Genomic DNA, 27,160 nt, shown 5'->3' with positions numbered 1-27,160 from the left:
AAATTATGGGGCGCCTGTGTGGCTCAGTCAGGTAAGCATAGGACTCTTGGTTTTGGCTCAGGTCATGATCACACGGTTCATGAGTTTGAGCCCCGCATCGGGCTCTGCGCTGACAGCACAGACATTGCTTGGGATTCTCTCTCTCCTTCTCTCTCTGCCCCCTCCTGCTCTCTCTCTCAAAATAAATAAGCATAAAAAAAATCAAACCTTTTTATTAGAAAAACAATAGTCAAATTATGGAAACAACCTTAGTGTCCATTGACTGATGAATGATAAACAAATGAGCAAAGGGGAAGAAAGAGAGAGAGGCAAACCAAGAAACAGACTCTTAACTATAGAGAACAAACTGATAGTTACCAGAGGGAAGATGGGCAGGAGATGGTTTAAAATAGGTGGTGGGAATTAAGAAATGCACTTGTGATGAGCACTGGGTATTGTATGAAGGTGTTGAATCACTATTTTGTACACTTGAAACTAATAGTATGCTGCATGTTAACTAACTGGAACTTAATTAAAAACTAAAAAAAAAAAAAAAAAACAAAAACAAGGGCACCTGGGTGGCTCAGTCAGTTGGGTGTTCGACTTCGGCTCAGGTCATGTTCTCATTGTTTGTGGTTCAAGCCCCGCGTTGGGCTCTGTGCTGACAGCTCACAGCCTGGAGCCTGCTTCCGATTCTGTGTCTCCCTCTCTCTCTCCCTCCCCTGCTCACCCTCTGTCTCAATCTCTCTCTCAAAAATAAGTAAAAGATTAAAAAAAAAAAAAACAGTGTGATAAATGCCCATGTGCCCCCAAATGATTAATTTTTTAAAAATTTTTTAAACATTTTGCTTTAAAAAAAAATTTTTTTTAACGTTTATTTATTTTTGAGACAGAGAGAGACAGAACGTGAACGGGGGAGGGTCAGAGAGAGAGAGGGAGACACAGAATCTGAAACAGGCTCCAGGCTCTGAGCTGTCAGCACAGAGCACCATGCAGGGCTCCAACTCACGGACCAGATCGTGAGCTCATGACCTGAGCCGAAGTCGGACGCTTAACCGACTGAGCCACCCAGGCGCCCCCAAATGATTAATTTTTGACTAAACTTGTTTCATCTCGATGTTCTCCCCCACTGGATTATTTTGATGCATATACCAGACATCATGTAATTCCATCTACAAATATTCAGTGTGTATCTCTCAAAGCTAAGAAATATTTTTCAAAAATCACAGTCATAACACCATTATGACATCTGAAGTTTAACAGTAATTTCTTAATGTTTATATTAATAATAATATATGATAATAATACATATAGTCTAATAGAACATAATAAGCTTAAGGTATTAAATAGCCTTTCATATTTCATATCCATATTTCCCTGGTTATCTTGAAGAATTTTTTTAACAGTTTGTTTGGCTGAAGATCCAAACATTAACCATGCTTCATAACTTGTTGATGCCCTCCTATGACTTTTAAAATCTAGATCCTTATTCTGTCCCTCTCTTTCTCTCTCTCTTTTCCTTACAATTTATTTGTTGAGTGAACCCAGACATTTGTCCTTTAGCATGCCCACGGTCTCTGCTGATGGTGTGCATCCTCATGGTGTTGTGCAATGTGTTCCTATGCGCCCTGTATTCCCTGAAAACTGTAGAGGCTTTATCACATTCAGGTTTGATTTTCTCGCCAAGAATATTTCATAATGGCTGCATTCCATTCTTTCATACCTTCTTTATTTAGTAGCTGGAAGACTTCTATAAGGAAAATATTCAAGTCTTTGGTTATCCCGGCAAGATTGTTTTCAATGTTTGCAGAGAGGAGTCAATGAATTCTGATACCCAGCTCACCAATTAAATACCACTTGAGCTTTTTATAAGTTATGAGGAACCACATCTGAACTCCAAGCAGAAATCTTTGGGGAGTTCATTGGAAGGTTGTATTTAGTGGCAGTGATTCAGAAATATCGTTCATTAACTATAATCATCTCCTTCACTTAGTGGTGCTTCATGACTTCTGATATTTAACTAAATCCAGTTCATGATTTTTGACAAACTTTAAGGGGTTCATTTTTTTTTAAATTTTTTTTTCAACGTTTATTTATTTTTTGGGGGACACAGAGAGACAGAGCATGAACGGGGGAGGGGCAGAGAGAGAGGGAGACACAGAATCGGAAACAGGCTCCAGGCTCTGAGCCATCAGCCCAGAGCCTGACGCGGGGCTCCAACTCCCGGACTGCGAAATCGTGACCTGGCTGAAGTCGGACGCTTAACCGACTGTGCCACCCAGGCGCCCCTAAGGGGTTCATTTTAAATGAATGATGAAATAATTTAACAGTGAGAAAAATCACACGTACTTATTTATTTATTTTTACATTGAATAGCAAGAAAACAGAAATCCATCACTTTTGTTTGAGAACACAGTTAAATATATTCTCACTTGAGTCTTTTACCCTGGTTGATTAATCAGCTGTGTTTAATTTGAAAGCTTATAAAATTAAATTTCTTATCAGCACAGAACAAGACATTGTGTAACACGGCATCTGAATTTAAAAGTGTTTTAGGTCTGAGGAGATTACTTTTACGGTGTCTTTTCATTAAAGCTGACTTTCTACGGCTAACAACTTCATTTCCAAGACTGCATGTTAACTAGTATTCTGGATGCAATTTAGATTTTGTACATGCAGGAAACTATCTGAAACTGTGTTATGTGGGGAGAGCAGGAGGGCATGAGATAGCATGCAGGGCATGTTCCAACACGGTTCATGGCAGACGGTGTGATTCTGGGGTCAGCCTCTTCCTGATTCAGCAGCTTCCTGCAGCAGAAATGGCATTGTATCCTTTCACAGCAGGGGTACCCTGACTAAGCCTTCCTGCAAGTTCTGCTTAGACCCCATGCTTCCAGCCCTTCCACTGACGAACCACACATACAAAAAAACACCTTCTCCTTAAACCAGTTTGAGTAATTTCCATTATCTCCAACCCATTTCTCACTAATAAGATGATTGAATTTTGTGTATTACTTTTGTTCTCAGCCATCATACTCTATTTATTGGCTGTTACAGTTTTTCAGATAATTTTGGAAAGCTTCTAGTAATATGTATAATTTTCATGTCTTCTTTGCTAATGTTTTTGTCATTTCTCTGAATATTTGCATCTCATAGTGCAGGTGATAGCATTTTTGTGTTTTTCTAACTTTAATGGGAAAGCTAGTCTTTCCCCATTGAGAATAATTCTAGCTTTGGAGATTAGAGATATGTAATGTTAAGAAGGTATTCATCCTTTGTCATTTTATTAATAGCTTTCTTTAAAAAAGAAAAGAATGGAAGTTGGATGTTGTCAAAAAGTTTATTTAAACATCCATGGGATGGGCACCTGGGTGGCTCAGTCAATTGAGCCTCTGACTTCAGCTCTGGCCGTGATCTTACAGTTCATGAATTCGAGCCCCCACATTGGGCAGTGCAGAGCCACTTCAGATCTTCTGTCCTCCCCCCGCCTCTCCCCTGCGTGCATGCACAGTGCTTTGTCAAAAATAAATGAACATTAAAAAAAATAAACATCCATGGGAATGACCATATTTTAAAAATCTGTTTATATGATAAATTATATTAACAGAGTTTCTTTTTTAAAAAACAGATTTTCTAAAATCATCTTGCATCTCATGAAAAACCCCACTTGGTCATAGTATATTATTTTTTTAATGCTTTGCCAAATTCTCATTGTTAATATTTTATGATGTTTGCATTGATATTCATGAATGAGTATTGTGCTATTTTTGCTATTTTGCAATATATTACTTATTGATATAATGCTTGCTTTATGAAAAGAATTAGAAAATTATTATTATTATGCTTATTCTTAGTTCTGTGAAATTATCTGGGTCTGGTGATCTGGGGAGGGTTAGAGGGTACACACTTTGACAACTTTCTCACTCCTATGCTACTTCTGTGCTACTTGGTAGATTCAAGTTTTCCATCTTTCTAGGGTCAGTTTTGATCCATTTTATACAAGTTTTCAAATATGTTTGGATAGATGTGAGCAAAACAACAATACACATGCATATATAAATAATTTCTGCTATATCTGGTTACTTCTTTTCTTATTCAGTGTGTTTGTGTTTTCTTCTTTAAAAACAACAACAACAACTAGACTTGGGGCACCTGGCTGGCTCAGTTGGAAGAGCACGTGACTCTTGATCTTAGGGTCATGAGTTTGAGCCCCACGTTGGGTGTAGAGATTACTTAAATAAATAAAACTTAAAAAATAAATAAATAAACTAGACTTGCTAATCTATTTAGTTGCTTTTCAAAAACCATTCTTGTATTTGCTCTTTCTAGTTGTAAAAATTCATCACTTTCTGTTTTCTCTTTATTAATTGCTTCCTCCTAGTTTCCTTAGGCTTATCTTATTTTTCTTCCTAATGTATTGATTTGCATCCTAACTAATTTATTTTATCATTTCTTATTTATTAATATAAGCATCTTAGGCAATGAGATTTTCCCTGGGCATTCATTTAACTGTATTTTCTATATGTGTGATAACAACAGTGGTGAATAAATCAGCCTTTCATGAAAATAGAATTTACAACTCTAAGTGAACACGCAGTCTTCCAAAAACAAATATTTTAAACACATGTGATTCCCTATAACAAGTATATTTAGTTTCCATGTTAGAAGACAATTATCTTTGGAACTACTTAAAAAATTTTTTTCAGTAATGTAGGAAAGTGCTTTGGTCTTTTTAGTTGGCTGATTTAGACACATGCCCAGTTCTGTAAGTACAAGATACAGAAAAGATACTGATTTAACTAAATTTTTGAGTAACTGGTGCCTATTTTCTTATGTATCTAATAAGGTGAAGTGGTTGGTTTAGGGCTTTGTTTTCTTTAAGCATCTATGTCTATAGTCTCCCTTTCTTTTAAAGCACCTTTTAAGGCATTAAATTGTTAATTAAGGCTTTTGTCTTCAGTTACAATTTCCTTTTTTCTTTTCTTTTCTTTTCTTTTCTTTCCTTTTCTTTTCTTTTTTAATGTTTTTATTTATTTTTGAGACAGAGAGAGACAGAGCATGAGCAGGGGAAGAGCAGAGAGAGGGGGAGACACAGAATCTGAAGCGGGCTCCAGGCTCCAAGCTGTCAGCACAGAGCCCAATGCGGAGCTGGAAATCACAGACCGTGAGATCACGACCCTAGTCGAAGTCGGATGCTCAACTGACTGAGCCACCCAGGCGCCCCTTCAGTTACAATTTCTAACCAAGATCAAAGTAATGAATATGGAGCTTATATTTTTCTGATTTCAAAGTTAGAAATAGTTTAATATTTCACTTTTGAGTATGACCATTAGTTCAGTTTCTTGAATATTTGAAATGTCTTCCTATCCTTAAACATTTCATCTGTCCATAGAAGCATAGATGCTTACTAAGAGATTAAAAAATTGAATCAGGGGGTGGGTTTTTGGTGCTCACTGTACTATTCTTTATGCTTTTCTCTACATTTGAATATTTTCATAAGAAAAAGTTGGAAAAAATCAGCTCTATTGGCATAATTACAAAAGACATGGCTGTTGGAATTACAAGCAGACGGTCGTTACCTTCTGTTGTTTTTCTTCATGGAGAGCAAAAATGTTCAGGAGTGTGTCGGGAAATATTTAGGTTAGACGCAACAAGGGATGTCCTTCTGTAGGAGACCAAGTAGCTGCTCCGCCTTGATTGTCTTTAAGAGCTCATAGATGCTCTCTGTCTAGCATGGTGGAGGCCGTGTATGGGGGCAAGATAGCTCTTCTTTTGATTGGAGAGAGGAGGCCACAGAATGTTTCCTCAAACAGACCTGGAGGTAGCTGCAACTCATGTGACTGAATGGAGTAAGCAGGATGGTGCCTAGCTGCCCTGAAAAGAGTGGGCAAGCACCAGGCAACAATGCAGATTAGGTTCTGCCTCAGTGGACCTGCCGAGGCCCACAGGTTCCCTCTCTGGATCAGCCTCTGCTTTGCATCTCACCCAGAACAGTTCCAGGAGAATGAGGAGCACAAGGCAGGGAGGCGCCCTGGAGTTGGAGGTATGAAGAGTACATACCAAACGGGCACTCACAGAAGCATGGGACTTTCCAAGGGAAACAATCTGCATGACATTGGTCAGGCAAAGTGCCCTGACAGTAAAAAGTCGTTCATGCAAAACATTAGTTGGTGCTGGTTATATTCAGAGCCATACCGATTACACTCAGGCTACGGAATGGTTTCCAGGGTGCCATGCACAGAACACCCAGGAGTACAGGTTCTGGATTCTGACCTGGATTTAAATCCTGACTCTCCTATTAACTCGCTGTGGAACTTTGGAAGCAAGTGCCTTATTAGTCACTATGCCTCAGACCCCTGGGTGGACTAGGTATCCTAATAACAGCGCCTACTTCCTAGGATTAGAGAGAACATCTATAAAGTGCTTGGGATGTCACATAGTCAGGGCTCAGTCAGTGTCAACTGTTATTATTCAGCATGGCCGTGTTGGGTCCTCTTTGACAAGCCCAACACTCCTCATTTCCCAACGACTCGGCTACCTTAAACAGACCCCAAGTTCCCGCAGGGTTGAGAAGCAGCTACTCTTAGATTTTCCTGGTCACCCAACTGGAGGGGTTTCCAGACTCTCAGGAGCTTCTTGCCTCTCTAGCCTCATCAGAACATCAAGTTCTCAGGTGAGAGGACTCTGACCCTTGCTGTTGGGTTCTGCGGGTGATGGGGCAAGGGAATCATTCTATGGAAATGAACTTAGAGTCTCTCCTCCTGTTCTTTTCCTCTTGAGCTAAAGGTGTAACTGTGGCTGATAAGATTCATTTATTTTTATTTATTTATTTTTTATTTTTTTTTTTTATTTAAATTTTTTTTTTCAACGTTTATTTATTTTTGGGATAGAGAGAGACACAGCATGAACGGGGGAGGGGCAGAGAGAGAGACACACACAGAATTGGAAGCAGGCTCCAGGCTCTGAGCCATCAGCCTAGAGCCTGACACGGGGCTCGAACTCACGGACCGCGAGATCGTGACCTGGCTGAAGTCGGACGCTTAACCGACTGCGCCACCCAGGCGCCCCTGATAAGATTCATTTAGCTCAAGCACAGACAGTCTGGTGGGTCTGTTGGATTCACTTTCATCTATATTCCAGAGTAACATCCCTAGGTGTCCCAAGGACTTGGTATGAGCCTTTCTGGGGCGACTTGGTGACTCAGTGCGCATCTAGTACAGGCCTGGTGTATTTGGATTGTTTCCTGGTTTCTGTGGAATTTTGAAACTTGGAATCCCAAGTACTGATCCACCGAGGGAAGTTTTCCCCCTCTCTGGAGAGAGGTTGTGGGGCTTCTCCAGAGACTCATTACAACACTGTGGTAACAAGGCCCCAGCCACTTCAAGTCCCTCGGCTGTTGATTGCTCTAATTTTAAACTGGGAAGTGTAACAAGTAAGTAAGTAAGTAAATAAATAAATAAATAAACAAATAAATAAAATTGGAAGTGTAGGGGCACCTGGCTGGCTCAGTTGGTGGAGCACGTGACTCTTGATCTCAGGGTCGTGAGTTAAAGCCCCACACTGAGCGCAGAAACCACTTTTAAAAACTTGGGGTAAAATAAGTCAGTCAGAAAAGACAAACACCATATGGCTTCACTCATATGGGGAATTTAAGAAACAAAACAAATGAACAAAGGAGAGGAAAAAAAGAGAGGCAAACCAAGAAACAGACTCTTAACTGTAGAGAACAAACTGATAGTTACCAGAGGGGAGGTGGGCAGGGGGATGGGTTAAGTGGGGGATGGGCATTAGGGAGGGCACTTGTGATGAGCACTGGGTGTTGTACGTAAGTGATGGAGCACTGAATGCTACTCCTCAAAGCAATAATGCACTGTATGTTAACTAGCTGGAATTTAAATTAAAACTTGGGGAAAAAAACAAACAAACCCTGGAGATTTGCCCTTTTCTCTTCCAATTGCAAAGCATGGTAGCTTTGGAAAAGTTTAATGAGTCTGGTTGAGGGAGTGAGGGGAAAATGGCAGGCAAGCTCTTTCCAAGGGCGGGATGGGTGGGTTATGACCACGGGCATTGTGTGGCTATGCTGCGTGGGTGTGGACCATGCTCTGGGAGCTGCAGGATAATTCCTCCTCTGTCCCTTTCTTAGAAGTCTCTGCCTGCCCCTTGGTCACTTCATTCCCCAGGCCCATTGAGCTTGCTCTAGTCGTGGTGGCCTTCTTGTTCTTTAGCCACACCCACTCACATCCATCTCAGGGCTTGGGCCCCACCCCTTGAGACATCTGCTCATTGTCACCTCTTTAGATGGTCAGCCCTTTAGACAGGGCTTTCCCTGTCTATCTTATGTATAGTAGATCTCTCCTTGTCATTCTCTGTCCCCTTCCGCTGCTTATTTACTTTTTATTCATGGCACTACCTGATATTTTATTTACATATTTATTTTTGTCTGTCTTTCTACTGGATGGAAAACTATGACGACAGGGACTGACCTATTTGCTGCTATATCCCCTAGGCTTAGAACAGTGCTTGACATAGAGTAGGTGATGAATAAATATATATTTTCTTATAAAAGTGAGAAAACAACATACCTCTTGCCCAGAGGAGTCTTTGCATGGAGCAGAATAGTTGTGGGGTATGGCCAGAAGGGGAGACATGAACATGATCTGCAGCATTTTGCAGGGTTTTGGGCATAAGATATAGGGGTGCCTTTTGAGAAGGCGACGTGAGGCATGAGAAAACCAAAGGTAAATCACTCAGGCTAATTCGTGTCCTAAGGGATGATTGGTCTCTCTCTTAGAACTAGCACCAGTTAACTCAAGATGGCCTCAGCACCTCTGGTTGCTCCACTGAGACCAGTTTAATATGTTCTCATCCCTGGGCCTCAAGAATGGGACCTAAAGTGATAAGAAATGTGGAGGATGGATACTCGAGAATATAGACCTGCTTCCAGCCAGACAGGGCCATTCCTTGTTCAATTTTTTTTTTTAACGTTTATTTATTTTTGAGAGATCATGAGTGGGGAAGGGGCAGAGACAGGGAGACACAGAATCTGAGGCAGGCTCCAGGCTCCATGCTGTCAGCACAGAGCCTGACACGGGGCTTGAACTCACGAACTACGAGATCATGACCTGAGCCGAAGTCAAATGCTCAACCAACTGAGCCTCCCAGGCACCCCTGGGCCATTCCTTGTTCAAAGCATACCTAACAGAAGTTCTCTCCCCACTCCTCCCACTTTCCAATTACTACTTTCTCTTCAAGACCTAGTTTAAATTCACTTGTGCAACCTTCCCAGCCATGGGGAAGAACAACTTTCCCTTCCTCTGAACTCCTTTAAGTCTTACTGCTCATACATTCATGATGTTTGTAGCTATGAACAAATGGGGCAACTCAAGTCATTAACTCTGAAGTCTTTTTCTTTGGCTTCTCAGATCTTTAAATGCCACCCTTCTCTTGGGTGCTTAAAATCACAAGCCTGGATCCTGATGAGCAACCTGAAAATTCAGTAGCTTACTTGATCCCCTCCCACATGATTCCCAGAGGATGCTCCCATTTTCTGTCAATCCCTGCTGGTTCTGCAGTTGGCCGGTCTTCCGGCCATCCTGTGACCACCTCCTCCAACTGCTACTCTTTTCCCAGGCCTCCAAACCCACGTGCAAACAAAGGCCCCTCTGTTATCTGTCCAAGTACATCAGAGACAAGCTGTAGCACCTACCAAAACTTCATGGAAAGCTTTGGGATAATAGGAGGAAATTCTAGTGTAGAAAGGGGATGTGGAGGGGGAGAGGATGGATTCAATAGAGCAAGATACAAACAACAAGAGGAGATTATTATTCTTAGAGTCCACCGGCCACAAATCTACACAGGTGTTTTTTATTATGTTTCTTTTACACTATCCTCATCCCTCATTCTGGTGCCATGTTGCTACAGAATCTACTTTCAGCCACGTAATGCCCTCCCCATACCTCTCTCTGCTCCATTTATTCCTGGGTGCAGGATCCTGATCCCTGAGGCCCAGGGAGAAGTGAAAACCCCATCTGGGCCCAAGGGCACCTTCTGTCCTGTAGACATGGATTTCTTTCCCCAGTGTAAGCCATCTCAATGTCATGAGGAACAGTGTAGCTCAGCATGGTTTTAAACCATTGAGGACATTATTTAAGCTTTACTGCCATAAAGCCATTGAAGTGTTTTCCCCAAACAAGCTAACAAACACAGTCTAGTCCCCAAGTGAATTAGAAAATTACTGGTAATTTAAAAATAACTTGCCCTAGCTTCTGGTCATTAGATTAAAAAATATATATATATTGTGGTTCAAGCTCATTAGAACACTCTGATACGTTTTTCCCCCTTTAAATGTGTTTCATATCTTGTAGAAATAAGCAGAATAGTATAGCATCTAGGAAGAGAGTGGTGGTATCACCCAAGAGACGGCCCAAGGAGATTTGTCCTTCCCTCTTTTTAGAACATATTTTTAATGTTCATTCATTTTTGAAAGAGAGAGAGAGAGAGAGAGAGAGAGAGAGAGAGAGAGAGAGAGAGAACAGCATGAGCAGGAGAGGGGCAGAGAGAGGGAGACACAGAATCTGAAGCAGACTCCAGGCTCTGAGCTGGCAGCACAGAACCCAACTCAGAACTTGAGCTCACGAACTTTGAGATCATGACCTGAGCCTAGGTCGGATGCCCAACCACCTGGGCCATCCAGGTGCCCCTGTCCTTCCTTTTTGAAGCCCTAAAGTGTTTCTGGGGGTCGGTGGTTCATGTTTGAGAAGGAGTCACACTAACAAAAATGTACTTAAATAACGAACATTTCAGAATGACATTTTATTAATCTCTGTAAGAAATAGGACTAGGAGGCCAGAAAGGCTCTGTCCAGTGCATTCACTCCCTCTGCCCTCTTCCTTGTCTAAACCACTCGCTGAGATCTCTTTCACCCCTCATAACAGAAAAGAGTGTTCTTCCATCCCCAGTCTGTGTGCGTTTAGTCTGGAAAAGTCTCAGGAAACAGCCAATACCTTAGAAAGAGATCAAAATATGCTGCACATCAGGGAGTAGACAGTGGTCTGCCTACCATATGAGCCCAAAGTCATCCAAAATTTCAGGTGCAGTCACCTCCTGGATAAAACTATCCTTCCTGGGACTGAGCCCCTGGGAACCACGAGTCGACGGCCATGATGAGATGTACTTCCCTCCTCTACCGCCAGGGGTCTGCCATGAGCTGGTGAGGAAGGGAGTCCGGAGCACAGCAAAAGGTTAGAGACACTCAAGAGGTGCTGTAAGTACTTGGGTACTTGCCAAGAGCTCAGAAATGAAGGAAATGGATGGTCCCAAATCACTGGTTTTTAACCGTTTTGAGTCACAAATCCATTTGAGAATTTCCTTTTCCCCTTTTTCCCATTTCCCCTTGCAATCTATATAGATGCACTAGTTTGCATGTAATTTAAGAGATTTCCCAGAACACCCTGAAGTTCATTTATGAACCTTCTGCTCTAGACTATTAACTCTTGGAGGGCAAGGACTGGGCTTGTTCTCGGATGTGTGTTCAGTGCCTGCTAAAAGTGCCTGACATATAGGCGGTGTCAATAAATGTTTGTTGAGTGGTAAAGAATGGAAGCAAACCTGCACTTGCCCGTCAAAGGCCAGTCTAGGCTGTGCAAACGCCAGTGGCATCAGCACCTCAAGAGGCTTTTGTAGTGACTCCCTGTCCCTATTCTTGCTATGAAAGCCGGGGCTGATGGAGTGTGAGCCTTTTGCTTCTCACTCTACCCTCTGATCCTGACCTAGTCTGGTGATCTGAGACATGTAGAGTCAATGGTGGTTGCAGGAAAGAGGTGAGAAGTGAGACTTTTGAGTGTTCTCACAGTGCTACCCAGTTTTTACCACTTATTCTAAATACTTCTCTGAAGCCAATCTGAAGTTATTTATGCTTGCTGCATTTACTGAACACCTTAGGGTCTATTGTGTTGGAGGAGGGTGCTTGATAGATGTTGAAGTCTTTGAAGCTAAATGAGCATCTGGGGCGCCTGGGTGGCTCAGTCGGTTAAGCATCTGACTCGATTTCGGCTCAGGTCATGATCTTACAATTTGTGAGATCGAGCCCCGTGTGGGACTCTGTGCTGACAGTGAAGAACCTGCTTGGGATTTTCTCTCTGCCCACCCCCTCAAAAATAACCATTAAAAAAAATTAGCATCAGAGTTCCAGTCCCTTTTCGCCCCTAGGAGAGTTCTCAAATTTATATACACACTGATCTATGTAAACAGATATGAGAGGGCACTTTTTGCCTCTATTTGTTGCAGAACTCAAGGCACTAGTGTAAGTGGGTGCTCTGAGAAATGGGTTCAGGGGGCATGCCAATGGTGCCAGGCTGGTGATGGATGCTCTCTGCTCTTCCCAGCTACACTGGAACCCCAACTCCTACCTGGCCAAAATATGTGGCTAGTCCAGCTTAGTGGTAGACATTTGCTGTGGTTATTTTTTTATAATTGCTCAATGACTTTTTTCTCTGGTTCTCATTCTTCATAACCTTTTCATATATTGGAACTACTGACACTCCTACCATCTTGGATTTTTCCTCCCCTGCTTGCTAACCCTGCATAATTCTGTTTCTGCTGCTTTGCTTTCTGACTACTCTTCTTGCTCCCTGTGGTGACACCTTCTTCTGCCTTTTAACTGAAGGCCCTCACTGAGGTTCCATTTTTTTTTCCTTCTCTACATAAGCTTCCCCAGAGTATATGGTTTCGGATTCACTTGCTTGCTCCCTTACTCCTACTCACTCACTATGGAGTCCCTCATGTCTCTGATATATTACCAGGCTTAGGGAATACCAACGTTAATAAAATCTGCCTTCAGGGAGTCAGATAACTGAGATCCTGGCTCTTTCTGCACACATCCCAATGCTCATTGCTTTCTAGCGAAAGACTCTAAGTTATTTAAGCATGCTCATTTTAAATCTCATATCTTCCATGAATCCTTTGCCTGCACCTCCCAACTTTTACTGGTTTTCTTTCTATAAACTCATCAGGAGAGTTGGCTTTTATTCCTTTAATACTTTGTTACCTTAGGTGACTCTTGACTTGTGTTGGGCTTGTGTGTAGAATGAGGGAGCTTGTAACACTAGGGCCCTTCCATCTCCAAACTTCTATGGTTTGATGATCACATACAATTGGAGGGAGGTGGTGGCTAATATAAAACAGCAATTATATAGTGAAGCTAATGCGTTAAACAAACAAACAAACAAACATAAGTAGCATCCTCCTGCTAGTGCATCATAGAATTGTTTCTTTGGTCTGGAAAATATTTGCCTTTGTCACTTATTATAGTTAGCTTAGTTGTCAGAACCATTAACATGCTCAAGTATAGGAAAAGCAGGCATGCGAGTGGCTGGAGTTTAAGCAGGATAAAGTGGCAGCCTGAAACTTTCTGGAAGGATTATCCTCATATAGATAATGTTGTAAAACCATTGACCTTAACAATAATTTGTGCCTTACTCTATAAATTTATGAATGTAATTCATGTTAAATAAATTTCTGTAGAGTAAGAATTCTGCTTTGGATTTAAAAAAATCACTTTTGGCTGAAAAAGTGATATTGTTTCCTCAGTCATCATACTTTGAATTTAAAAAACAGAGGCCCACTTAAGCTAGATGACTAAGGGTGTGCATGTGTGTGTGTGTGTGTGTGTGTGTGTGTGTGTGCAGGTGTGTGTATGGCAATGAAGATAAGTCACAAATAGCATGGTTGATTTTCTCAAATATAAGGTTGAGCAAAGATGTCCAACACAAAATAATACATGCTTTATTATTCAATTTATATGTATTTCAAAGAGAAGCAAAACTAACCCATGGTGTTAGAAATCAGGAGGAGGGTTACCTTTGGGATGGGGGAGGCAGCTTGAAAGGGACATCTGGGGTGCTAGTCCCATTCTATCTCTTGATCTGGGTGGTGATTACATGAGAGTACTCACCTTATGGTAATTCACTGAGCCTATGCTGTGTATGTGTTACATTTAAATAAAAAAATTTTAAAAGGCTCAAGTTTTACATTGTGGATTCCTGATTCCAAGTGCAAGAAAAGTATGTCTAAAGAGGGACAACCCAATTTAGGCTTCAGCAAGAGGGACAAGAGCTGGGCTCTGGAAATGAGGTGCATGAACACTTTCCCAATGGTAAGACACATGGGGGCACAGGACCAGTTTGGGGCAGAGTGAAGATAATGGCTAGATTGAAGTAAATGATGTGTACGGAGTGTGTAAGGTGGGAGCTGAGGTTGGGGGGTAAGTTTTGGAGAGACTAGGCGTGGGGTTCTTGAGTGCAAGGCTCAGCAGCTTGGATTTTTTTCTTTTGGAGAGTGGAAAATCACTGAAGATTTGGCATTTTGATAGCAATACTTTAGGATGTTAGAGAGGAGGGTAATGGGTAACATGGAGTGGTAGTTGGACTCAACTGTTAAAATGGGGCTGGAAAGGGGGCAGATGGAGGACAGTGCACTGGAAGATTCTCTGAGATATGTCCGGTGGTATTAATCTTGTGCCTACTCTAGTTCTTGCTAGTGTAGACATGTTTGGGTTTGCTTTCTTTCCTAAGTGGTCTTCAGGGGCATTAGGTTCAGGTAATGGCAGTTCAGAGACAGCTTTGTAAATTGTGCCCCCAAGGACCCCCCACAATTGGATCCTTCTCAGAAAGTGCATGCTCTTACCTGAACCGAACTTGCCCCACTTTCTCCCAGTGGGGTCTAAGCACGGGACCCAAATATGAGACTTTCCCATAGGATTGCCCCTTTTGGTCCTGAGAGTGCAGAGCCTGTTTGTGGGAGTAGAAACCTCAGCACGACAGTGCCCAAGCCTGGGCTGCCCTGTGCATGGGACATGCTGAGGGCTGGCCAGTCTGCCTCATTTAGGCTAATGTGAGTATTGCTGGCCGAGTCCCCTCTGTGGAGTCGTTCTGAGTATTGCTGACCCCTCTGTAGAATGCAGATGGTGGAAGACAGGGTTGATTCCTTATCCCAGGAATCCTAGGCAAGCAAGGTTGAGCAAAATTCCCATGTAGAGAGGTAGCTTCTCTTTGTCTTTATTTTCAGTAACTGACTAAGCCACCCAGGTGCCCTTAACTTTTTAAATATAAATTTTGACATGTGCCAAAGAATAAATTTAACACGTTAAACACGCAGGCCTAAAATGGTGTGTCATTTAGATCCAGTCCCCAAACCAGGGCTTGATACCTAATCTAATTGCAATTTCAACCTCCCCCAGAAACATAGTCTTAACCTATCATTCAGGAATTTTTCCATCAGCGCCAATGAGTCTGCCCTGTGAGTCTTCTCCATGGCTCTAAGGAAGACGAGGTAATCTGTATTGATAAGACCCCTTGCTTTTCCCCCATCAGGAAAAGTTGCCTTGCCTGGAACAATCCCTTTATTTTGCTAATAACTTTCCTTCCCTACCTTTCTTCTATAAAAACCTTCCATTTTGTGCATCTCCTCAGACCCCTTCTTGTTGCCAAATTCATGAATTGTGTATTAAAGACAATCAGATCTTTAAAATTTACTCAGTTGTGGGGCACCTGGGTGGCTCAGTCACTTAAGCAGCCGACTTTGGCTCAGGTCATGATCTCACGGCTTATGGGTTTGGGTCCCCCGTTGGGCTCTGTGCTGACAGCTCAGAGCCTGGAATCTGCTTCAGATCCCATGTCTCCCTCTCTCTCTCTGCCCCTCCCCTGCTCATGCTGTGTCTCACTTTCTCAAAAATAAATAAACATTAAAAAATTTTTTTAAAAAAATAGCAAGTAGATTGGAGGAATAAAATGGAGGATCCAAAATAGATCCCATTATGTGTGAAAGTTTCTCAAAAATAAATAAAAAATAGTTTTAAAAAATTTTACTCGGTTGATAAAAAAGTAAATAAATAAAAATAAAATTTACTCAGTTGAATATTTGTTATTTAACAAAATACATACTGGAGTCTAAATTATAAAGCTTTCTAATATACTGAATCCCAATGAACCCACTACCTGAATCCCAAACTGAGAATTACTCATGTGGGTTCCTCCCCTAGTGTATGCCCTGCTTCCCACCCCGGAGATAACCACTATTCAGAATTTTGTGTTTATTATTCCCTTCCTGACCATTCTGGGCTGACTGCTGCAGGGGTTGTAGCTTGGTTTCCTTGCCTGGTTGCTTCAGAGTTTGTGGGCCAGATTCTTCCGTCGTATATGGTCTGGCTATTGGCCATTTCTATATTCAGTGTCTCTGTTCTTACAGCATTGCAAGTTCCTGTAACATTTTACAACTTAAGTTGATGGGCAATCCTCCCAAAGCTGACACCCATATCCTGTGGGTAACAGATGATGAAAGGTGAGCTCAGGTAAGTGGAATTTAGTTGGGGGTTAGCAGGCCAGGAGTGGGAACTGTAGAAACTGAGGCGGCCTTGCATGTACCGAAGAGCCTGCTCCTTCTGAGTGGACTCAAGCTCCAAGATTTAGACCCTTTGGCTGGGAGGGCCTGCCCAGGGCACCCCTGGCACTAGAGGCAGCTTACTGTTGCAGTGCATCTCAGAGCAATTAAGGCTCCGAGGCCCACGAGATTAGAGACGGAACAGGTGTCTGGGGTCAGATTAGTGGAGAGAAGGAAGGTAGGGCCCTCTGCTTCCCTGTAGGGCACTGAGAGGGCCTCAGAATCATGTCCTCTCTGTGGAAAGTTTCACCTAAAACATCTGGACGTTCATGAGCTGTCAGTTGTCTTTCTTTCCTAGCTCCAGAAACTCTTTAAAACACTGACCAAAAGTTTCTGGGTTTGGATTTAAAAATAGCAACACATTTCTAAGTCCCCACTGGGAGCTTTTAGCCAAGCACTTACATTCTCAGCTCACTGAAAAACCTTCTTTCTTTTAGGCCTGTTCATTCTTCGTGGGTTTGGTGTGCTAGTCTGTCTTCCCCAAGAAGATAAGTGCCACTGAGGGCAGAAAACGTGGTGTTACAGGTTTCTGGGTCCCTGGCCCTTTTTCTCCAGGAACCTACATTAGGGTTTCTCACACTAGATATGTCCAATAGATGTTTATCTACTATTATTATTTTTTAACATTTATTTATTTATTTTGAGAAAGAGAGAGAGAGAGAGAGAGAGACAGCATGAGCACACAAGCAGGGAAGGGGCAGAGGGAGACGGAGAGAGAATCCCAAGCAGACTCCATGTTGTCAGCACAGTGTCCGATGCCGGGCTTGATCCCTCAGACGGTGAGATCATGACAGGAGCCAAGATCAAGAGTTGGGTACTTAACTGACTGAGCCACCCAGGCAACCCAAGAGACGGTTTTTCTGCGTGAAAACTTTGCTTCAGTCAGTCTATATTTACTTTCACTTTTGCACTCATTCCATTTCTTTCTTTTCTTTTTTTTTAAGTAAGCTCTAGGCCCAACATGGGGCTTGAACTCATTACCTTGAGATCAAGAGTCTCCTGCTCTACCGACTGAGCCAGTCTGGTACTCTATACACTCATTCCACTTCTAAGACCCAATGGGAAGTAGGTTTTCCCCTTCCTCAAATGACAGAACCTTAAAAATGGCCTGCCATCTGGTCCCAGAAAGCCTGGGGATTGGAGAAGTGTGTCCAAGTGGGCCCCAGCAGTGCTCTCCATTCATTGATGTGACTTCCTTTTCCTAAGGTATTCCCACTGCCCTCATTTGCCTTGGGCCTCCATGAGTCCTCCTCCCAGCCCCAGAGGGCTGCTCCAGGCTGCAGCAGACAGAGCCTGGGGAGCTCCCAGGCCTCCAAAGATGTATGAGCCCATCTGATCACTTGGCAGCTGTTGGAGAAATATAATTAAAAACCAAGTCCCCTGCCAACCCAAATAACCTCTCCACAAAGGTAGAAGAGAAAGAAAATGACTTGACTATTAAGTAAGGATGAAACCAGAATGTGATTTTTTTTTAAGTTCACTTATTTATTTTTGAGAGAGAGAGAGAGAGAGAGAGGCAGAGAGAGAGAGAGAGAGGGAGAGAGAGAGAATCCCAAGCAGGCTCCACGCTGTCAGAGCAGAGCCCGACCTCAGGAACCACCGCGAGATCATGACCTGAGCCAGAATCAAGAGTTGGACACTTAACTTACCGAGCTACCCAGATGTCCCGAAACCTTAATGTGATTGAAGGAGGACCTCTGCTGCCTCCATTTTGACCTCAAATTTCTAGTTGGGTTTGTCTTTTCAGCCTGTCTCTTGGCTCGAGTGGAAGACCCTGAGGGCAAAGCAACCCCTGATGGGAACAGAAACCACCCTCTCAAGTAACTAGACTGCCCTGAGCCACAAGTCACAGCCAGTGATTGACTCTGAGACAATGATTGATTTGACCTTCACTGCCCACCTGCAAGTATCCACCCACCTTTGCCTCAGGTTTTCCTTATATAAACCTGGAATTATTTTTGGCACTTTGGAGATAGTCTTTGAAACGCTAATCCACTGTCTTCCCAGTGTTGGCCGGATGGTAATAAATCCTTGTTTTACCTTGACTGGTCTCTCTGCCTTTGGATTTTTCAGCAGCAAGTGGCTGAACCTAGTCTGTTTGGGATCCCCTGAGTCAGGGGCTCTCACACCCTTGAGCCCTGGCTACTTGATGAATATCCCAGGCAATCCTCTAAAGAGACTGTGAAGAGAGAAATAAATCCCACCCTTTTATATAGCCCAGTAGGTTCAATGAATTGCACATTTTGTCAAGATAAAGAATGAGTGGGGAGCCTGGGTGGCTCAGTTGGTTAAGCTTCTAGCTTCGGTTCAGGTCATGATCTCACGGTTCATGGGTTCGAGCCCTGCATCAGGCTCTGTGCTGACAGCTCCGAACCTGGAGCCTCCTTTGGATTCTGTGTCTCCTTCTCTTTGCCCCTCCCCCACTCATGCTCTGTCTCTGTCTGTCTCAAAAATAAATAAACATTAAAAAAAAAAAAAGATAAAGAATGAGTCCTCAAGAGAACTTGACAGCTCCATTTGTCACGCATAGTTCATCCTAAATTCACTTGGTAATTGGGGTGACCATCTGTTAGCTAACTGGCTTTAATAACAGGAGAGGTAGTTTGGGAGTGAAGGAGATGGGGTGCTGACTTTCTTGAAGATTACACTTCAAGGAGACGGTTTCCAGGTCATTAGGAAAGACGTTATGGGTGGGGTGCCTGGGTGGCTCAGTTGGTTGGATGGCTGACTCTTTATTTCAGCTCAGGGCACGGTCTCATGGTTTGTGGGTTCGAGCCCCACAAGGGGCTCTGTGCTCACTGTGCGGAGCATGCTTCGGATCCATCTCCCTCTCTCTGGCCCTCTCCTGCTCGTGCTCTCTCTCTCTCTCTCAAAAATAAATAAATGTCAAAAATAAAAAAAGGCATCATGGTTTACAAAACTGCCCAGAGGCTCATTTAGATTTTTAAAAGATTTGTATTATATATTTCAAAGAGACAGAGAAAGAACTTACATGTCTTTTTAAAGTAAATGTCTAAGAAAAGGGAGAAGGGAGAAGTCTCTTGGTTGATTTTCAGCAGGGAAAATTAAGCCTCTTCCTTTCTTTTTTGTTTTGTTTTTTTTTTTTTGCATTTGTCTTTACATAGCCAGCCCAGGGAGCCCAGTCCACAGTGCTCTCTGCTTCCATCTGCTCTGTCAACCCTAGGTATGTATTTGTGCTAGACCTTGTGTAAAACAAGGCAAGCAGACCTGCTTCCGGCCTCAAGGAGCTCACCCCTGAAACCAACAACACGAATGTAAGTCAAAATTAGGATCACCTTTGACTGGAGAGCTTTTTTGTCTTTAATCATAAAAGTACACACTCGTTGCCAAATTTCAGCCAGTAGAAAAGTGTATAAAGGGAAACATGAGAGTCTCACCAGCCAATTCCACTCTGTAGCAGCAAAAATTGTTAAACGTATTTTATGTTTATGGGACATACCCATAGTTATTCACACACAAGTAACTTTTATTTTACAAAAATGGAATGGTGTTACATGAACTGTCCACAACTTGATATTTTCAAATATCTTTGCATGTCAGTACCTATAAAACTACGTAACATATTTTTATTTTTTTCCATAATATAATTTTAGATGTCACTTTTATAGCCAATGGACACTGAGATTCATAAATGGTTCTAACATTTATTGGCATAAATTTTGACTATTAGGATTCATGGCTCCTAGTATATGCCCATTTTATTTATTTTATTTTATTAAAATTTTTTGTTAATGTTTATTATTTTTGAGGTAGGGAGACAGAATGTGAGCAGGGGAGGAGCAGAGAGAGAGGGAAACAGAATCAGAGGCAGGCTCCAGGCTCTGAGCTGTCAGCACAGAGTCTGACACAGGGCTCGAACTCACAGACCATGAGATCATGACCTGAGCTGAAGTCGGACGTTTAAATGACTCAGCCACCCAGGAGTCCCAATTTTATTTTATTTTTTAGAGATTTTATTTTTTAAGTAATCTCTATACCCAACATGGGACTCGTGGGACTACACAACTCATAACCCTGAAATCAAGAATCACGTGCATCCCACATGCCCATTTTAAATTTCAGTAGATTAGGGGTGCCTGGGTGGCTCAGTTGGTTGGGCGGCCGACTTCGGCTCAGGTCATGATCTCGCGGTCCGTGAGTTCGAGCCCCGCGTCGGGCTCTGTGCTGACAGCTCAGAGCCTGGAGCCTGTTTCGGATTCTGTGTCTGCCTCTCTCTGACCCTCCCCGTTTATGCTCTGTCTCTCTCTGTCTCAAAAATAAATAAACGTTAAAAAAAAAATTTAAATTTCAGTAGATTAAAAAAAAAGCTTAATGAGGAAACAAAAGGTTTAATGAGAAAAATAAATAAATAAATTTAACTAGATACTTTGCTAGATTCTGTTAAATTGTCTATAAAAATGTGGTAACAATTTCCTCTCCCACCATTATATAAAAAGGCCCATTTTCTTCACATTTGACATTATATTGTCAATCTTAAATTTTTTTGACAATATTCATGTAAAAAATAGTATCTCATTATTATTTTGTATTACTGTATTACTAGTGAGGTTGAATATCTTTTCATGTGTTCATTGGCTATCTGTGTACCTTTTGTGAATTGCTTTTTCATATTTTTTGTCCTGTACACAAAGATAAAACATTTATGTTTCTGCTGGCTTGCTTTCCCTTTTCTGATTGTTCGGTATAAACTATTTTGGGGCTTATCAAAAACCTTAATATTCTACATACCCGTCAATTCTACAATTTTATATCTAGGATTGGTCAAACAGGCAAAAATGAATATACAAGGTGCTTCATGCATTGTTCATAATCTAAAAATATTCAGAAAGAACTCTAAAATCCAACAATAGAGAAATGAATCAATACATTATTGCAAATCTACACAAAGGACTACAATTAAAATAATGATACATTTTTTTACATTCTTTACTTATTGATGTAAAAAGAGATTTATAACAATGAAGTTAGGAAAACATTTAATAAAGCAATTTGTCAGTATGCTTTTATCCTGGTAAATATATATTTATATATAATAATGTGTGTGCATATATATGTATATGTATCTAGAATATAAATACACACATATATAAACATATAAATGCATAAATATTCCAAAATGTTTAATGTGGTTATTTCTGGATGGTATAATTATGGCCGGATTTTTTTTTTTTTTATGTTTATTTTTGAGACAGAGAGAGACAGAGCATGAGCAGGGGAAGGGCAGAGAGAGAGGGAGACACAGAATCTGAAACAGTCTCCAGCCCCATGGCTGGATTTTTAAAAGACTTTTCTTTCAGGGCGCCTGGGTGGCTCAGTGGGTTGAGCATCCAACTTCAGCTCAGGTCATGAGCTCACAGTCCGTGAGTTCGAGCCCCGCGTCGGGCTCTGTGCTGACTGCTCAGAGCCTGGATCCTGTTTCAGATTCTGTGTCTCCCTCTCTCTCTGACCCTCCCCTACTCATGCTCTCTCTCACATTCTCTCTCTCTGTCAAAAATAAATAAACATTAAAAAAAAATTAAAGACTTCTTTTTCCACGATGAAAATGTTTTGTTCACATAAAAAAGGAAAAATGTGGGGCTCCTGGGTGCCTCATTCGGTTGAGCCTCTGGCTCTTGGTTTTAGCTCAGGTCATGATCTCACAGTTGCGCGAGTTTGAGTCCCGTGCCAGGCTCTGCACTGACCGTGTGGAGCCTGATTGGAATTCTCCCTCTCTCTCTGCCCCTCTCCCACTTGCACTCTGTCTCTCTCAAAATAAATAAAGTAATTAAAAAAAAAAAAAAGACAGAAAGAAAGAAAAATGTTCTCAGAGTTGAACCTGCACTCAGATCAGAGAATAAGGGGGCTCACTTACCTTACAAACCAAAGGGTTTTTGGCGGCTTCACTTTTTACTGCTTAAAACTGAGCTTCCAGCCCACTAAAACCTTCGTATTGGTTTAATGTTTTCATATGAACTGTCCTTGCTTTACCTGTTTGATCCATTTTTTGATGTAAGAGATGTGACCTTCATCTCGGCCCACAGTTTGATCACATCAGAAGACAGAGTGTGCAGCTGTTTCCTGATTGGTGAAGCCCTCCTTCCTTCCTCAGCAGGATCCTTTGGGGGAAAACTACTAGAACTTCACATTTGAGAACTCTCTGTCCCTTTTTGAGCCCCTTAGGTAATATTCCTTGGATCATTTTAAGATCTGACCTCTTGAAATCTGTAAAAATTATGTCTGGCCATCTTTCTTCAACATTGTAGCAAGTGAAATTGTTAGTGGGCCAAAAACTTACTAGGTGCTCTGCTTCCAACAGAAAGAGCTGATGTCCTGGCACGGCCATATCCTGCCTTGGGTCACTTTTACAGTCTGAATTAAAAAAGCATCACCCATGTCCTCTGTTTATTTTAACATCTATTCTGAACTCTTACCAGGTTTTATTTCCTGTTCGTTTCTTCTTTTATCCACATCCAAAGGCTTCTTTTCAGAAGGTTTGTGATTTCCTTTTTGACATGTACACTACTGTTGAAAACTGTAATTAGATCTACTTCCTCTGAGCAATGTTATCTTTCCAGGATCATCCACCAGTCATGAGCTCCATATAATCTATTTATCTTCTTCTGATAAAATTCAAGTTCCTTTCCCAGTCTGGTCTTCTAAAATGTAGCACTTCCCAGACTTTAGGGTTTTTCTAAAATTAATTAAAATTTCAGGGGAAAAAATCTCCCAAATTAATGTGTTTGGCAACAGGAAATGACATTTCCTCCCACCCCCAAACAATCTTCGACTATCATCATCTTTTCATAGGAGAACAATAATTTAATCCTGAAAAGGTTAGAAAGGGCATAATTTCAGAATTTAAAAATATTGAAAAAAATATTCTTTCATTATAGACCTGAAATCCTTTGTCATGGACCAGCTCCAGTCCACAGACCCATGTAGGAAAACCACAGCTGTATTATATGGTTTTGCAGCTCTATTTGGAAATCTTTCCCTTTCTCCAACAATTTTAGGAAGTACACGATGACCGGTTTTTGTGTTAGTTACCTTGACATTTATCAGAGGCCCATAAATCTTCTGTCATAAGTCACAGCTGTCCCCCAAATCCCGATCCGTGACACTACATGGGTTGTCAGGTGCTCTTTCTTTTCCAAAGCCACTCTTCAAGTTGAAAAGATGAAAATATCGCCTGCAGCCACAGTCCTTCAGTCCTTTTTAGTAACTAGCATGTCTCAGGTGTATTTTGCCTGTATAATTTATGCTTATATGGATCAATTAATATACAATGTTGCCAAATTATAACAAAGTCTTCCTCCTGCTTCAGAATACACTGGAGGAAGGAACTTAATCATTAGCAAGGCCAGGTCTGCTGTGGGCTCCTCTTACCACCTTATAGAATTACCAACTGAGAGAATGAGAGGTTTTATCTTCCTGAATTGGGGGGAGGGTTCTGTACATCCATTGGCAACAATGAATCCTTCTTGGTAATCTGTCTAAGAATGCATGATTCCCATGAAAGTCAGGTTAGGATTGTCTTTTCTCCTTACCCTATTGAAGAGTGCTATTTAGTAGGATAAAGACAAAGACTTCTAGAATAATAATGCTGAATTTATGCCACAAAAAGCAGTCAACATTAGCAAGAGAAGAGATGGTTTCTTTTGAGCTATTTCGCCCGGATGGGGCTGGGACTGACCCTCAAAATCCCATGTTTGGCTTGCCTCTGCAAGACAGACTAGGACTTTGTGGGGAGGGCAGAAGAGGGAGGGATCCCAGAGGAAAAAGACCTTCCAGACTCTCTCCAGGGAGAACTCTGTAGGAATTGAAAGCTCACAGGATGAGAAAAGTGATGTTTCTCACTGTTTATTAGACATTGTGCTTATTATCAGCCAACAGGATTGTTTTCTATCTGGTCATGAACTGCACTTGCAGTTGTGGGCGTATAGTGTGATATGTCAGACGGGAGAGAGGTATTCATCAAGTTTTCACCATCTTTTTGGCAATGAAAGCAGACTGCATTTTTAGCACACATATTTTGGTGTCTATCCCAAGAAGGCAGTTAAATTTAGCGCATTTCCTGCTAGCCCCTGAATTGTGCAGGACCGCCCCAGTCTTGAGTTTATGTCTGTCTGTGCAATCTCTCCTTGCAAACTGCTAGGTCTTTGGGGAACTCACATTTATAGGGTGAACTGGTACCCCAAATCCTTAGAACCTACCAGGAAAGGTGCAGTCTAGTGGTATATACATAGTGGTTTCTTAGTCCTAGCCCTGAGAATGTTAGGAGTGTGTGTGTGTGTGTGTGTGTGCACAGGCGCCTGCATGAATCCATGTGTGTGGGCCTGGGAGTGGAAACAGGGCACTCTGGGTGACCTTCCTCAGACTCTTATATGTGGTCATGAGGAATGTATCTGCATCGTGTTGGGTTTGAGAAAATCAGATCAGCATGTTATGCAGGTTCCCAGGGAGAAGTGGCTCTGGAGCAAGCAGGAAATGGAACCCCCAGGGCCATAGGCCATACTTCTCCACATAGGGCCTTCCAGGTCTAGTGTCAGAGACACAGATTCCCTTAGATCAGTGCCTGCGGACAGGAGGCATCATAATCTCTGAGGTAATGTGTTTAAATGCAGATGTCGTGATTGGACTGAACCAAATTCTGGCAGAGACAGCTCAGGAATCTGTGCTAAAAAATATACTGCGGGGGCGCCTGGGTGGCTCAGTCGGTTGGGCATCTGACTCTTGATCGGGTCATGATCTCATGGCTTGTGAGTTTGAGCCCTGCATTGGGCTCTGCGCTGACAGTGCAGAGCCTGCTTGGGATTCTCTCTCTCCCCCTCTCTCTTTCCCCTTCTCCGGCTAGCTCTCCCTCTCAAAATAAATAAACTTAAAAAAAAAAAACAAATACTGCGGGTTGTGTTGCTATGTGAGCGGGTTTGGTGACCAGTGCCTGCCTCACTCAGTTCTCCAAGGGGGGTGGTAGCATCATTCAGTGTTGACATCAAGTCCCTTTGATTTTATCTCCTAAGCTTTTCTTGCAGCTCCCTCCTCCCATGTGTCCACTAGCCACTAGCCAAGTCCAAGTCACCAACATGTCTGGCCCGGACTGCTACAGTAGCCTCAAGTTTCCCAGCAGGGACACGCCCCCTCTGATCTGTACTCCACAGAACAGCCTGGGCAGCGGGTTCAAGTCACATATCAGATTCTGTCACAACCCCCACTCCACCCTGGCCCTCACTCCAGTTCTTTCCTTCCGCCGCTGTTCAGATGAACACAACATTCTTCCAGAGGCCGGAGGACCCAGATTCCTACCTACTGCCCCAGCCTTATTTCAAGCATCATCCCTGCTAACAGGCCTTTGCTCTCTCCAGACGCTCCTTCCCCCTTTACTGCCTTCAGACTCAGCAGTGGTCCTTATCTCTGCAGAGAGGCCTTCCTAACCTCTCAAGGGTGGCCCTTTCAGTGGCAATTTTGTATAGATTTACATAATAACTTAATTGTGTCTCTCTGAGTCTGATGTGCCATGAAGACAGGGACCACGTTTCTCCACTATGTAACCCTAGTGCTTGGCATACAATAAGCTCCAAACACCAGCCACAGCAGCGGTTGGTCACCAAGCAATCTTCAGTCACAAAGACACAGCATCCTGGGATGGATCAGAGCTTTGTAATTATACCCAGGAATTCCGTTCACTTACTTATTCATTCATTTATTCCTCATGACAAGTGTGGGCTTCTATGCTGTTTGGAGTGAGGAATTCGGAGACTTGCTGGAGGCTGCCAGCCCGCAGCAGGCACTGTTGGTAGTGATTTGAACCTGTTTTTGAGCAGTTGGCATACCTTGTTTCTCTTGGCTCAATCAGAACTAACACTGAACATGAACTAGGTGCCAGATGTGCTCCTTTTCCTTAAGTAGCTTCTGGTCTACGATGAAAAGGCAGACAGTAAACAAGTGACAAGTTCATGAGTCTTAAAGAGGCAGTTGGGTACACCATGGAGACACAGAAGAAGGAGTCTAAGTCTAGTGTAGGGGGTCAGTCTCGGAAGCTTCCCTGAATAAGGAATATTTGAGCTGAGACCTGGAGGATGAGTAGGAGGTACGAACAGTCCAAGTACAGGCCCATGTGGAGTGAACTTTGGAAGACAGGGCTATTTTGTTAAAAAAAATTTTTTTTTAATGTTTATTTATTATTGAGAGAGAGAGAGAGAGAGAGAGAGAGAGAGAGACAGAGCATCAGCATGGGAGGGGCAGAGAGAGGAAGAGACACAGAATCCAAAGCAGTCTTCAGGCTCTGAGCTGTCAGCACAGAGCCCTATGTGGGGCTCAAACTCACAAACTGTGAGGTCATGACCTGAGCTGAAGTCGGATGCTTAACCGACTGAGCCATCCAGGCGCCCCTTGGCTATTTTGTTTTTAATTTGAGAGAGAGAGAGAGTGAGAGAGAGAGAGAGAGAGAGAGAGAGGAAGGGCAGAGGGAGAGAGGGACTCCTGGATCCACGCTCAGTGCAGAGTATGATGTAGGGTTCGATCCCATGACCCCTGGGATCACGACCTGAGCTGAAATCAAGAGTTGGATGCTCAACTGACTCAGCTACCCCGGCACACCAAAGACAGGGCTTTTTGATGGGCAGTGGGGAAGCACCCAGTTCTCCCAATTCTCCTCCTGTGACTTGGGGCTTGGCCTGTCCACACTCCTCATCCATCCTCTGAGGGGCTTGGCTGACATGACCGATGCCGACCTGGGTGAATGATACAT

General features: G+C 42.6%; 1 long non-coding RNA gene across 2 annotated transcripts; it reads left to right on the top strand.

Annotated features, from left to right (window-relative positions):
• The first annotated feature begins 6,295 nt into the window (after nt 1–6,295).
• Nucleotides 6,296–19,708, top strand: LOC123582246. 2 transcript variants are annotated; one of them, XR_006704280.1, is made up of 3 exons: nt 6,296–6,652; nt 16,222–16,324; nt 19,539–19,708. It is a non-coding gene; the product is annotated as an uncharacterized LOC123582246 (long non-coding RNA). The 2 variants fall into 2 exon arrangements; XR_006704282.1 differs by lacking the exon at nt 19,539–19,708 and adding an exon at nt 18,161–18,456.
• Nucleotides 19,709–27,160: the final 7,452 nt, after the last annotated feature.

Source organism: Leopardus geoffroyi, chromosome B3, assembly GCF_018350155.1.
Source record: "Leopardus geoffroyi isolate Oge1 chromosome B3, O.geoffroyi_Oge1_pat1.0, whole genome shotgun sequence".
Lineage (NCBI taxonomy): Eukaryota > Metazoa > Chordata > Mammalia > Carnivora > Felidae > Leopardus > Leopardus geoffroyi.
The sequence above is the reverse complement of the archived record's forward strand: the minus strand, read 5'-3'. Positions and strand labels throughout refer to the sequence as shown.